This window comes from Haliotis cracherodii, unplaced genomic scaffold (genome assembly GCF_022045235.1).
Source record: "Haliotis cracherodii isolate W230 unplaced genomic scaffold, xgHalCrac1.p SCAF_16, whole genome shotgun sequence".
NCBI lineage: Eukaryota > Metazoa > Mollusca > Gastropoda > Lepetellida > Haliotidae > Haliotis > Haliotis cracherodii.
The window spans coordinates 31,592,639-31,607,189 of NW_027266271.1; the positions used below are offsets into that span (position 1 = coordinate 31,592,639).

Genomic DNA, 14,551 nt, shown 5'->3' on the forward strand with positions numbered 1-14,551 from the left:
TTAACTGTACTATTTTAACTGTCTGTGGAATTACTACAGATGACTTCAGTTCAGAAATACTTGTTTATGTACAGGTTATGTAAAGGTTCTTGTGTCATTTTTAAGCGTTGCGACCTTGGAACCAGCAGATGAAAGTGAAAATCTAACTAGAACGGACTTCGTCATATAATACCACAATCAAATGCCTGTGAGGGCCAGTATATCATGTGGAATAACTCTCCCAGATTCCGATATTGTTCTGGGTGACCTCTGAAGTATGACTCTTTTCCACATATACCTAACATTGACCGAATGCAACAGGTAATACTAAATAATTCGATTTCTTCTTTTTTGACCCAGGGGGCGGTGGGGTAGCCTAGTGGTTAAAGTGTTCGCTCATCACGCCGAAGACCCGGGTTCGATTCTCCACATGAGTACAATGTGTGAAGCCCATTTCTGGTGTGCCCCGCCCCTGCTGGAATATTGCTTAAAGCGGCGTAAAACCATACTCACTCACTCTTATTTGACCTGCACATCTCAACACCTTACATTGATTGTGGGTATTGCAAGATATAATGACGTATTTACCACTATACACACTCTTGATGAACGTAAAGGTTCAGGGCAGCTGAATGTGACGAAATGAAATGTTTTGTGATCTCCCAAGTTGATATACTTATGAAATGACATCATAATATGCAATTTAATTCGACTTATTGGAACCATGGCTGTGTGGATATCCATATTTGTTTCAAAGTAATAAACACACATGTAGATATCTCCTCGCCTATATCATATCTATATCGTAGCCAATAGTTCTGTGGCTAATATAGCCTTGAAAGTGAGCCAAAGATGCTTGTGGTAAGCGATGTCACATGGGTATTCCAGTGACTGAAGCTTAGTTCATTGCAACCTACCAACAGTTGGGAATGTCGACAAGAAGTAATCTCCATCTAAATCATATGCTATAATTTCAATAAAATAAATCTATGTTATAAGCTGTTACAACAAAGGTAATCATAAATCAGGTTGTTGGTTTCCAGATGCCGATCGCCATGTGGGTGTGAAGGGGTAAACACTGTGGGACAAAGAGACGTAGAGTAACGTAATTTCTGACATGATAAACGTGAATAATTATTGTGAAGGTCCAAAATATGAGATACCTTGCAGATATTGTGATGTATCTTATAATACGAATCTCACTTGAAATAGCTGAACGTATTCTGGAATAGTTATCAGTACTGACCTTTGTCCTTATCATTTATTTACTTTCTCACATCAGGGATAGGCAAGGCTTCTTTGTCAGATTACGATGTTTATGTGGGAAAATTACAGGTTAAATGCTCATGAGAAACATACGTAGCCTCGAGAAAACTCTGACACAAACACGAGTCATTACAGGATTCAGTTAAAGGTATACAAACTGATCGGTATGTTATCATTTTCGTATTTCATATTTTTGGGCTGTATTTAGAATTGTTATAACTTTACTCGATATTCTACCATGACATTGAAGAATGCTTGATTCTGATTGTTTAAAAAGATTTTGTTCGTTTTGCAACAGAAACCTCTTTTTAAACATATTAAGCCTTTTCACACCCAAACCGTGCGTATGAATACATCGATAGGTTACATATCGATCCGTAACAAAATAGCTGCCGATCGATCAACCATAAAAAACTGTATACTGTATCGACATTTTCTCTGATAGACGGTGGGTCTCTAGCACAAGCCAGGTCTTTAATACGCGCCGGGTCAACGGCTCTTGCGAAATGAATCTATTAGACGCCCGAGTGTCTAATAGAGGAAGTACGGTACACTTGATATGGGATGTTTTTCGATCGATTGCTTCGATGATGAGATTACAAGATTTAACGAAGGCATATCTTTTGCATACGAATGATAACCTTCATGAAACTCTTGGGGTTCGTTGGCGAATAGGTAATTTCCTCACTGAAACAAATCATAATGAAAGTAAAATATAACTTAATAAAAAGTGTTTTTAAAAACTTTATTCATGGCACCATGTCGTTTACAAACCTTTTGGAATCAATATTTATTGCCATCTCCGTCACCATCTGACGTTAGACATTGGTGGGAGGGAATTTGAAACTCCATCAGAAAACACTGCTCCTTTTGAAAGACCACGGAAACAAATGTCCCGACATAACTGCAGTCACTTGAACACAACGGCTTATCATACTTGATGAAACTCATTTCAGAACACGCACAATTAAGCTAAACATACACGAACCATTCTGTCGGGGCAAGGCTGTCACATTCCTTTGACATGCTGGCTTCGATACAAACACGAACCACTCTGTCGGGGCAAGGCGGTCACATTCTTTTGACATGCTGGCATCGATGCATACACGAACCACTCTGTCGGGGCAAGGCTGTCACATTCCTTTGACATGCTGGCATCGATACATACACGAACCACTCTGTCGGGGCAAGGCTGTCACATTCCTTTGACATGCTGGCTTCGATACAAACACGAACCACTCTGTCGGGGCAAGGCGGTCACATTCTTTTGACATGCTGGCATCGATACATACACGAACCACTCTGTCGGGGCAAGGCTGTCGCATTCCTTTGACGTGCTGGCATCGATACATACACGAACCACTCTGTCGGGGCAAGGCGGTCACATTCCTGCGACCTGCTGGCATCGATACATACACGAACCACTCTGTCGGGGCAAGGCTGTCACATTCCTTTGACATGCTGGCATCGATACATACACGAACCACTCTGTCGGGGCAAGGCTGTCACATTCCTTTGACATGCTGGCATCGATACATACACGAACCACTCTGTCGGGGCAAGGCTGTCACATTCCTTTGACATGCTGGCATCGATACATACACGAACCACTCTGTCGGGGCAAGGCTGTCACATTCCTTTGACATGCTGGCATCGATACATACACGAACCACTCTGTCGGGGCAAGGCTGTCACATTCCTTTGACATGCTGGCATCGATACATACACGAACCACTCTGTCGGGGCAAGGCGGTCACATTTTTTTGACATGCTGGCATCGATACATACACGAACCACTCTGTCGGGGCAAGGCGGTCACATTCCTTTGACATGCTGGCATCGATACATACACGAACCACTCTGTCGGGGCAAGGCTGTCACATTCCTTTGACATGCTGGCATCGATACATACACGAACCACTCTGTCGGGGCAAGGCGGTCACATTCCGGCGACATGCTGGCATCGATACATACACGAACCACTCTGTCGGGGCAAGGCTGTCACATTCCTGCGACCTGCTGGCATCGATACATACACGAACCACTCTGTCGGGGCAAGGCTGTCACATTCCTTTGACATGCTGGCATCGATACATACACGAACCACTCTGTCGGGGCAAGGCTGTCACATTCCTTTGACATGCTGGCATCGATACATACACGAACCACTCTGTCGGGGCAAGGCGGTCACATTCCTTTGACGTGCTGGCATCGATACATACACGAACCACTCTGTCGGGGCAAGGCGGTCACATTCCTTTGACATGCTGGCATCGATACATACACGAACCACTCTGTCGGGGCAAGGCTGTCACATTCCTTTGACATGCTGGCATCGATACATACACGAACCACTCTGTCGGGGCAAGGCTGTCACATTCCTTTGACATGCTGGCATCGATACATACACGAACCACTCTGTCGGGGCAAGGCTGTCACATTCCTTTGACATGCTGGCATCGATACATACACGAACCACTCTGTCGGGGCAAGGCTGTCACATTCCTTTGACATGCTGGCATCGATACATACACGAACCACTCTGTCGGGGCAAGGCGGTCACATTTTTTTGACATGCTGGCATCGATACATACACGAACCACTCTGTCGGGGCAAGGCGGTCACATTCCTTTGACATGCTGGCATCGATACATACACGAACCACTCTGTCGGGGCAAGGCTGTCACATTCCTTTGACATGCTGGCATTGATACATACACGAACCACTCTGTCGGGGCAAGGCGGTCACATTCCTTTGACATGCTGGCATCGATACATACACGAACCACTCTGTCGGGGCAAGGCTGTCACATTCCTGCGACCTGCTGGCATCGATACATACACGAACCACTCTGTCGGGGCAAGGCTGTCACATTCCTTTGACATGCTGGCATCGATACATACACGAACCACTCTGTCGGGGCAAGGCTGTCACATTCCTTTGACATGCTGGCATCGATACATACACGAACCACTCTGTCGGGGCAAGGCGGTCACATTCCTTTGACGTGCTGGCATCGATACATACACGAACCACTCTGTCGGGGCAAGGCGGTCACATTCCTGCGACCTGCTGGCATCGATACATACACGAACCACTCTGTCGGGGCAAGGCTGTCACATTCCTTTGACATGCTGGCATCGATACATACACGAACCACTCTGTCGGGGCAAGGCTGTCACATTCCTTTGACATGCTGGCATCGATACATACACGAACCACTCTGTCGGGGCAAGGCTGTCACATTCCTTTGACATGCTGGCATCGATACATACACGAACCACTCTGTCGGGGCAAGGCTGTCACATTCCTTTGACATGCTGGCATCGATACATACACGAACCACTCTGTCGGGGCAAGGCTGTCACATTCCTTTGACATGCTGGCATCGATACATACACGAACCACTCTGTCGGGGCAAGGCGGTCACATTCCTGCGACCTGCTGGCATCGATACATACACGAACCACTCTGTCGGGGCAAGGCGGTCACATTCCTGCGACATGCTGGCATCGATACATACACGAACCACTCTGTCGGGGCAAGGCTGTCACATTCCTTTGACATGCTGGCATCGATACATACACGAACCACTCTGTCGGGGCAAGGCTGTCACATTCCTTTGACATGCTGGCATCGATACATACACGAACCACTCTGTCGGGACAAGGCGGTCACATTCCTGCGACATGCTGGCATCGATACATACACGAACCACTCTGTCGGGGCAAGGCGGTCACATTCCTGCGACATGCTGGCATCGATACATACACGAACCACTCTGTCGGGGCAAGGCTGTCACATTCCTTTGACATGCTGGCATCGATACATACACGAACCACTCTGTCGGGGCAAGGCGGTCACATTCCTGCGACATGCTGGCATCGATACATACACGAACCACTCTGTCGGGGCAAGGCGGTCACATTCCTGCGACATGCTGGCATCGATACATACACGAACCACTCTGTCGGGGCAAGGCTGTCACATTCCTTTGACATGCTGGCATACAATGCAGTGAAATCCTTAAACTGACAGGTGAGGAGTCAAAGGAAGAGAAGAGTCCCTTGTTTCAATGCCGGATCGTCTGCAGCCTGACACACGGCTGTTCCATCATATTCCAGTTCCATTGGCAACGACGTTGTACCAGCAGGGTCATTCCCAGCTGCAGTAAATCTACAGGTTAATGTTCAACCACATCACAGATCAGGATGATCATCGTGTTTCGAGTAAGTTGTCAGAGGCACGGAGACTGTCAACAACAACATTGGCAGCCATTTGGACGAGTGACCGCGATGTAGGTCAAGTTCTGCCACATCCCAGTTTGGGCTGTCGAGGCATTTCTTTTAAATTTGAATTATTTACTGTGGGTAATTGCTAACCTACTAATAACACTTACACATTAAAATACTAAGTAGAATGTTAATTAAACAATAAATATGTTCGAGAAATAAATTCGTTTAGCATTTGTTTAAACTATATCTCCAAGTCATCCAAACAGTGCAATGAAATTAAAACATACATCATTGGACTCAGTTGGGATGGTTATTTGTCATCTTCATTTTGAAAAACTCTGTTTTGAAACCTAAATTTGAACTACGCAGGTGTATTTTAATGTTGAACTTTAGTCATAATTGATACATTGATTAACTACAAGTGGCCTCTTTCAGGAATGTTCTAAGACAGCGGACCTGTGTACCTGTGACCTGTAGCGCTCGGTTCCAATACCAGGTATCTACTCAACAGTGGGGCTACATGAAACTTCCAAACACAATAGGGGCGGTCGGGTAGCCTAGTGGTTAAAGCGTTCACTCGTCACGCCAAAGACCCGGGTTCGATTCCCGACATAGGTACAATGTGTAAAGCCCATTTCTGGCGTCCCCCGATATTGCTGGAATATTGCTAAAAGCGGCGTAAAACCATACTCACTCACACTCACTCAAAACACAATAGGTTTAGCTCCTAAATGAAACCACCAAATATTACGAACAAATGCATTTGCTTTTCTTTTAGGGGCAAGTATGCATCAATGCTTTTAACAGAGATTTCGAATGATTATGAAAATGGTTTTGTCGCTTCTATTTACGTACGTGCATCATGGTATTTCAGACTCTGGCTCTACGGATCCATTTCCTGATTCCTCTCTGTCTGAGCAGGGGAACAGGAGCCATATTTCAAGGGGACGACACAGGTATAACCTTGTGGTTCTCTGCGTTGACATGTAACAAGTTATACAGTGTACATGGCAGCGACGTCAAACGGGGATGTTTGTCAGGACTATGACTCAAATATCATTGATCTTAGATATTATTCTTCCATGGACTTCTTCCAAATGACCATTCGGAATTCTTTCGGCACATCCTATGTAAGTGGCAAAGTCACAAGAATCTCACTTGTACGCTCGTGGTTACACATTTCAAAAACAACTAATGTATTCTAAATTAAACTTGGCATATACCTTCTTTAAGATAAAATTGGCCCTGCTTGAATCATAACCTCCTGACGTATGGCGTTACAGTGCTGTATATTTGATGTACAGGAAGTCTTGCTGAAATAAACAACACATCTCCGATAAATCCTAGTTCAAGGAATGAGTGTGTGCCATTAAAAACTTACCATTTTGAACTTGGAGCTGTGACCAACCTTTGTATCGTTGGAACCAGAATTCCTTGATTCTGGTACAAGTGCACATCGGAATACTGGCCTGATACCCAATGCCTTGTCTAGCCGAACGATGAAATTGTCTCTAATGATCATTGAACAACTTAAGATGTTCGAGTCTATAATATACTCCATGTCTGTGAAATGGTGTAAAGCATAGACATGCAAACTGAAAGCAGGAAAGCCCCAAAGTCCATGTTCAAGTCAAACTATTTGTTAACTCCAGATATCTAACCCATCGTATATCAAATAATCGGTCCCATACTTGTATTATTAATAATGTGACTGATTATAGTTATAACAAGTTGAACGTAGGTCCTACATATTTGTATGATCAACGGTATCGTATCATATGTCTCCTTTTTCAATAATAAAATTCGAATAAATTACTACCGTGTCTCAAAGTGTCCATTTTAAAAAGGTGAACATTTAGTATAATTCTCTAGATATTTTAAATGTTTTGTATATGGTAAAAGGAAATATATTATCAAAAGAGTATTATAATATATTTCTATAAATGGCACATACATACGTTTTCCAGGGCAAGTTCTGGTGGCACAGTGTGCAGCAGTGATAACGATGTGTTCCATATCAAAGCGGAGATCAGTGCATATGCCATTTTGGCTTCTCGGGGAATACAGGAGATTCCAGTTGTCAAAGTTCGTCTATTTGTAACACGTTTTCTTTTAATGATAACTACAACATCCAGGTTTCACTTTCTTCAAAGCATGCCCGACAAACTTACATTACAAGTAATAATCATATTGATTATTTCAAGACAATAAAATGAATCCATCGTTCTATTTATTTAACTCATTGGAATCATTTTGCATAGTTTAATAAGCAGCTACACTACACGTGGTTTTACTTTCTTTTTTTAAACACCATGGGACTTGAGACGACGATGTTTCGGGGCTATGTCTTGTCCCTTCAACTGGTGATTACCGAATGTGTGCCTTCGCCATTCATGGGTAGATAACCCAAGTAGTACTCACTGAGATGATATGATTATATACAGGCCGGCATGCTTAACCACGGTGGTGTCAATGTTCCAAGATAACACGAAAACGAGGAAGCCAAAAGGATTAATGAGAGAAGCCAAAACAACAATAGTGAAAACAGAGTGATGGGACTTGGTGTCATAGGAAAGAGCTGACCAGCTCCATAGACAAACGTAGGATAAGAGGGAAGGTCAGCGCTGCCCTACACATTTGTTAACAATCGTAAAGAAGCCAGTCTTACTGGACGTAGCACTAGCTACAATGTAGCTGACCTGTTCACACACACGTACCACCAGAAGAAGCCGTCCAAGATCCACCCAGTCAGTCTCCACCCAAGGGGATGTGTGTATGACCGATTTAACCGAAATCGAGTTACGCTATCATCATATGTCATTCAAGGGGCACATACAATACAGTGAATATGAATGGAGTAACGTGTAAATGAAAGCGGAAAACCTCATGAGAAATGTTGTACGATTCCGACTATATCATAAGCGGTGGAGCAGGATACGCTCACTTCTTCGATTACACTTGGTATCATCACTGTTCGATAATGATGGATAGGCGCATGCTTTTGATGTAGTCGGAATCGTACAATGGCTCCTGCTTTTAGCAATGATTTCTTATGCTGAAAGAAAGTATGGGCGCTATTCTTCTTTTGCAGACATACACTGACTGAGCAATGTGATTCTAAAATGACACCATGTCTGTCATCAGCTTCGTACATATATATAATCGACCTGTGGAGATCCGGGGTAGAATAGGTCTTCAGCAACCCATGCTTGCCATAAAAGGCGACTATGCTTGTCGTAAGAGGCGACTAACGGTATCGGGTGGTCATGCTCACTGACTTGGTTGACGGATGTCATCGTATCCCAATTCCGTAGATCGATGCTCATGATGTCAATCACTGGATTGTCTGGTCCAAACTCGATTATTTACAGACCGCCGTCATATAGCTGGAATATTGCTGAGTGCAGCGTTGAACAACAAACAAACAAATAAAACATATATATAATCAATTTGGAAGATGTCTTTTACCAACCATAATTTTCTTCGTGCTGCTTGGTTCAATGAATCAATGTATGTGGTGTTGTATAAGTAATAACCTACTTGTGCATGTTCACTGACAATATTTTATATATGTCATCCATCGCTTTGGTAACTCGGTTCCTTGTCTGTTTACAAGGCGTATTGCACCAGATTTCCGAAGGAGGCCTGAAACTGAATAAAGGACAGCGGGATGCTATGACGTCAAGACAGAATTGGCTAACTGGAATGTTCTTGGAAAAAGCAACCAACCGCCAATGCTTGGTGTGGACACAAATCTGACGGACTCCCTGCCGGACATTCCCATTCTCTGTTGGAGACTCCCAGTACCAGTTCTGTTTGCGCCTGTGATAGCAGGTATGTAAATACTGGACAATGTGACCCTCATGAGGCCCAAAATATGTACAGACGTCTGACCCGCATGGATTCTCCTTGAGGCTGTACTTGAATATTAGTCACGGTGGTGTGATCACAAATTCGTGATTCACTGCAGTATAGGACTTCTGATCGAAGTGCACGAACACGCGCTGTTGCTTGCTTCTACGATTTGTGAGGTAACGACTGAGTCAATACGTTATAGCCGTGTCTGATAGATGTCTTAAGGCTGTTTGACTTTGTATTGTTAAATCATAGGAGTATGGTGTCCTACATGTATGTTTTGAAAGATTAATGCCTTCGTTTATCCTTATCAGGGTTAAGCAGCTGTCTATCGTAAAACGAGATAAGCTGTTATTGTTGTGACTATTTCCGTTTTTTACTCAAACACATGTTCAAGCACGCACACACTTTTGAAAAGCAGACACACAGTAGAACAGCACATAGTAAGCATTGCATATTCAGATATGAATAAGTACAAAGTAATAACATTGTAACAGTTTATGAAAACTGATGGCAATAAAAAATCAAAACAACTTACATTGTTTATTTACACATACATTAGTTTATATTAACTGACTATGGTAGCATTCATTTAATCCTGGAACATAGATATAACAGTTTCCCACCTTTTCTCAAATGTACCCCACTGACAAGATGTATAAGCAGTACATGTTTCTATTGAATATTCCAATTTTAATAATTTGATATTAAATGTCACGTTTGGACTGTTTCCTTTCATCTCATACAAGTACTGTTTGTTTGGACTCCACTACTTCAGCTACTGCAAGATGTTCATCCAGTAAAGTTAACCAGGGATTGATGCAGGTCTGCATATTCAAAGGTCGTTAATCGTAAAGGGTTTTAAATCTTCATTTGCTGCGGGGAATCTTTCCGGGGCCTGTATACACAATTCATGTAGCCAGTGTTATCAGTAGTCACTTTGCTTGTAGGTACAGGGTGTATGTACTTCACCCAATCCATTAGTTGATTACTACCTTGAACATATTCGGATAAGATTGTAACAGCGTAGAATAAATAGAATGATGATGTATCATGTAGATAGTCTTAACAGATTAACTTAAATATATACTTTGACCTCGTGTATTAACAGTTAACATGTAATTGAACTAAGTACGCTGAAACCAATCAGTATCATGTATGTGATGGCCCCGGTGTAAGAGCGCGGTCAACTCCCAGTAACTTATGCACACATGCCAATAAATCCCTATGATTGTCAAACAAGAAATACCGACGTGATAAAGAATTCGCCATTTTTGTTCGAAACTTTAAACCTGACGGATGTTTATCACAGTGACAAACATTGGAGCAGGTCAGCTTTTAGGACAATGTATTTTTAGTAGGATAATATTTTAAAGCATCGTTTCAAATTTTATTGTGTTTATGTATTAAAGAATAACTGTCACAAACTGTCTAAAATCGCGTCGCGTTAATATATGACTGTTATCCTTCGATAAAAGCACAAAAAATGAAAACTAGTCCTGATAAATACAAAGTTAATCTCCTTTCCAATAACATTCAATTATAATTCCACGTCAGCCTGCCGGAAAATAAGACAACACATACACATTTTGCAATTATTTCTGATTCATGTATTTAACGTTGTCCCTGATTATTACCACTCCTATGGGGTAATTGTATCCCTTAGCGGACATTAACTGCTGTTCGTGGGTTCGAATCCAACAATCACCCGATTTTACGCATTGGTCTGTTCACGCTATTCCCGTAGAAAACGTTCAGTTGCTTGTATATGCATATTAGCTTTAAATTCAACGAACTCTCTCACTCTCTTTTATTGATGTTCTGACAGGTGCTGGTCGTACGTAGGTCGTCAGGGTAGTCGACAGACACTCACTGTCGGACAGGGCTGAGAGGACAAACTGATCATCACTCATCTGGATCTCCATACTCTTGGCATGTGGCATGAGCACAACAGAGCTGACAGGGACGAGTATATCACTATCCACCCAGAAAATATCGAAGAAGGTACATTTCACCTGCACATGTTAATACCTTGCATAAGTAACTGCTTACGGTATACATTATTTGCCTTATCATTATATCCAACAATCGGTAAAGAAACATGCACAGCATATTAGAAAGGCAAGATTTGTTGTCAATTCCTATAGAATGAAAAGTAGGTGAAGATATTGTGTTGGTGAATGCTATTATCAGAAATATTCCAGCCATGTCAAGGCGTTCTGTAAATAAACGAAAACAGTTACGGAATCATCACCAAAGATTGAACAAACGTATATGTTTCCAAGCAGAAGTGAGGCGAAATGTGGCTCACAACTGCATGCACGTGTGCGCAGCTGCTTGTTCGGTCTTGTGCCGGATTTTTGTAGTCCTTGACCAGTGAGATGCCATTTTGGTATGACGCGGCCAGGGGATCGAACCACTGACCTTCCACTCTCCTTGCAGACGCACTTCTCTTCACCACAGATGCGGTGTTTTTATCAAGCAGGAGAAGGATAAGAGATGGGAGCATTCGATTTACACTAGTCTTGTTGAGCAGGGTGCATTATGGTGCTAGGAATTAGAATAGAATATACACATTGAAGATGTGATTTAGATGCTATATTACCAGGCAACTATTGCAAATTCCTGCACTGTATTTGTACATTTCAGGTGCGATGGTAAATTTCCACAAAGATCATCTGATGGAAGCAAAAGACATTTTGCCGGTGATCAACAGTGGCATCAACCCGGAAAATTCATCCTACAACGGACACCATCTTCCAAGTGCATAAAATTGAAATATCACCTCTTATGAGCAAGAGCTAATACATTCCAAGTGCCACCTAGATAAAACACTGTTACCTTACGACGTGTGCTCCCTAATGCACATCGGCCCATTCAGTTACTCCAGAAATGGACTTCCAGTCTTCAGCCCCGAATAGTGGCGAGGACCTTGATCAGATTCCAACACGGGCGACGAAGACCTCGAAACGTTATGCAGTATGTTCATTTATCAGCGTGAGGTAATTTACAGTAGTGATATATTGCAGCCAGTGATCAATATTGCAGCACCCGATTTACTGACATTGAGACTTGGGAAATCCTATATGAGATTTTATTATCTAACAGGTTTCGCATGAAAGTGTATTCTGGGTGATGCCATTTTGTTATATAATTGCCTTATCTTGATCGTTAGAGAGTATTGATCTACATGGACAGATGGAAATTATTCCTTTAGGATTAGCAAACGTTAGAGATTGGAAAACTCCTTTGAGCAATTTCACAATGACTAAAACGAAATGTTTGATTGAATATGATAGAATCTTTGCTTTAGTATGGATTATGACGCCATAATTATTGTTAAGGAAATCGCGAGGCAACTTCAAAATTGCATTTTAAACTTCAAATAGGGTATCTTAAACCATGTGTTGCAGCAAACTCGTGTTTGTAAGGTCATTCATGTTTGTTTATGACAACAGAGATCTAAGACGTTACTTCTCGTAATGCAAAGTCACCTATCTGATCAACTGGCATGTGGTTCGAATCCGACTTCGTCATGCATTGTATGTTTACCTAGTATGGCACCAGTATCACAAGACCCTTGCTTGTGTCCCGCCGTCCGCAACAGTTCAGCTCGAGAATGGTGACAGAAACACTATGAAAGATCTGCTGATCGGAGACAGTGTAATGGTGATGGATGAAAATCAGGAAATGGCCTTCAGTGATGTGCATCTAATGATACACAAATTGGATGAGGCGTATGTCAATTATGTCATAATCGAAACGGAAATTGGACAGAGATTAACATTAAGCATGGAACATATCGTATATGTATCCTCACTCTGGAACTCACAGCCTGAAACGAGAATGGCTAAGAAGGTAAAGTTTGGAGATTACCTGTACCGCCCTGAAATGTCAAACCGGACATTTAGTTCGACCAAGGAAGTGACGAAATGAGCATATGCACCTTCTACACTATGAGGAAACATGGTGGTTGACGGTCATGTTGCTTCTTCGTATGTTTTTATGGAGGATCAGGGTGTGGCTCACGGGCTTTCTTCCATGACGGTTGACGTAGAACATACACAAAGCTGTGTTTGTAAAGACACCTCAAGTTCCAGCTCCTGGTCTCCACTGGTCAGGGCCTTCCAGACAATTTGCTGTGCATTAGTTGAACACGAAGTCTGTGACGGGTTGTCACACATGTACTACAACTGTGTACCACTAATCGACTACATTTAATAACTGACGGTGTTGTCATTAAACAAATATAATTACACGTCTTCATTCTTATTAGCATATAAGTTTCATCTGTCTGTCTCTTGGCTGATCACTTGTCATCGTTTCATGTGGTGGATCGATGCTCATGTCACTGGTTTTCCTGATCCAGGCTGTATTCCTTATTATCTCCAACATTTATCGATACACAAGCTTTTCCAAACCATTTAGCATTGTGTTTCTTCTAAATCTAAATTCGCTTCATTTTTGCAACCAAACGGAATCGAGAAAGAAACGCACAGGTATTATGTAGTTCACTGAAACTGACTACACAACAAATCCGGTATAAAAATTGGATATATGTTATTGGGAAGTGTTTGTGGCCTGCTATTCGACAAACGGTGCGTCAAAACGCAGCCATGGTCGATTTGCAAGGTCTTAAACGGCATCGTTTTCACACTTGTTCGTGGAGGAAAACAGTAAAGCAAAATGCACGTGCTATAAAAAGCCAAGCATAAGCCAATAATTTGTCATTCAATTGTAAACATTTTTGAAGTTCGAAAATGCCGAGACTCAGCGCTGCCGATCGGAATATCGCCATATGACGTATCCAAAAAGGGGAATCACAGTCTGTTGGACGCCACTTCAACGTTCACCACAGTACCATTTGCCGCCTTTGGCGCCGATACACACAATTCAATTCCACTGCAGACTCGACTGACCAAGAGTTACCACCCCTGCACAGGATCGCTTCATTCGACTGTTCGGAGACTGCAGGACGCATCCCTGGTGTGAGGAGGATATCGGACCAGACTGTCAGGAACCATCTTCAGGAACCCAGAAGACTAGTTATCGTCCCTGTTTTGCAACAGATCCATCGACAGCGACGCTTGGTGCCATACCGTACAGCCTTGGAACTTGAGAAACTGGTGTGGTTTAGCGATGGATCACGATTTCTTTGTCACCGGCGAGATGGAAAACAACGTGTGTATTGTCGTCGAAATGAGCGTTTTGCTCA

At 42.6% G+C, this 14,551-nt stretch overlaps 1 long non-coding RNA gene and 1 pseudogene across 2 annotated transcripts; both read left to right on the forward strand.

The window, feature by feature from the left end:
• The first annotated feature begins 1,362 nt into the window (after positions 1–1,362).
• On the forward strand, positions 1,363–8,333 carry LOC139463574 (uncharacterized). Of its 2 annotated transcripts, XR_011653051.1 has the most exons (4): positions 1,363–1,409; positions 5,917–5,977; positions 6,356–6,437; positions 7,449–8,333. It is a non-coding gene; the product is annotated as an uncharacterized lncRNA (long non-coding RNA). The 2 variants fall into 2 exon arrangements; XR_011653052.1 differs by lacking the exon at positions 5,917–5,977.
• A 3,984-nt stretch (positions 8,334–12,317) lies between these two features.
• Positions 12,318–13,557, forward strand: LOC139463703 (sonic hedgehog protein-like; annotated as a pseudogene).
• The last annotated feature ends 994 nt before the right edge of the window (positions 13,558–14,551 follow it).